Genomic DNA, 505 nt, shown 5'->3' with positions numbered 1-505 from the left:
CCCCCCGCCCCCCGGGAGCCGTCGGGCCGCCCGCCGCTCCCCCGCTGCGCGAGTGGCCAGGAAGGGCGAACAAAGGCCCCCTTCCTCCCCGGGCGTGCGCGGGCGGTGATGGCTTCCCCTTCCGATCGTGCTCGGTTGAGAGAGATGTGAGGACACGAAACCCGCTGAGCATGGCAGGATGGGGGGGACGGGGCAGGTGTTTGCTTGGGGGGAGCATCACTTGGTCTGTGGGTCACGGTTACGTGTGGGGAGGGTGAGACTGGGGATCCCTGTGATGGCAGGTAAAGGGTGGCCCATCATGGCAGTGGGGTCTGGATGTGCTCCGTGCGATGGTGAGGGGATCCAGGGGTCCTCATGTCACAGCAGTGGGGTCTTGAGGTGCCCCTTGCCATGGTAAGGAGCTCTGGGGGTCCCCATGTCATGGCAATGAGGTCTGGAGGTGCCCCCTGTCATGGTAAGGAGCTCTGGGGGGGTCCCCATATTATGGCAGTGGGGTCTGGATATG

The sequence above is a fragment of the Mesitornis unicolor genome, unplaced genomic scaffold (assembly GCF_000695765.1).
Source record: "Mesitornis unicolor isolate BGI_N332 unplaced genomic scaffold, ASM69576v1 scaffold37179, whole genome shotgun sequence".
NCBI lineage: Eukaryota > Metazoa > Chordata > Aves > Mesitornithiformes > Mesitornithidae > Mesitornis > Mesitornis unicolor.
The sequence above is the reverse complement of the archived record's forward strand: the minus strand, read 5'-3'. Positions refer to the sequence as shown.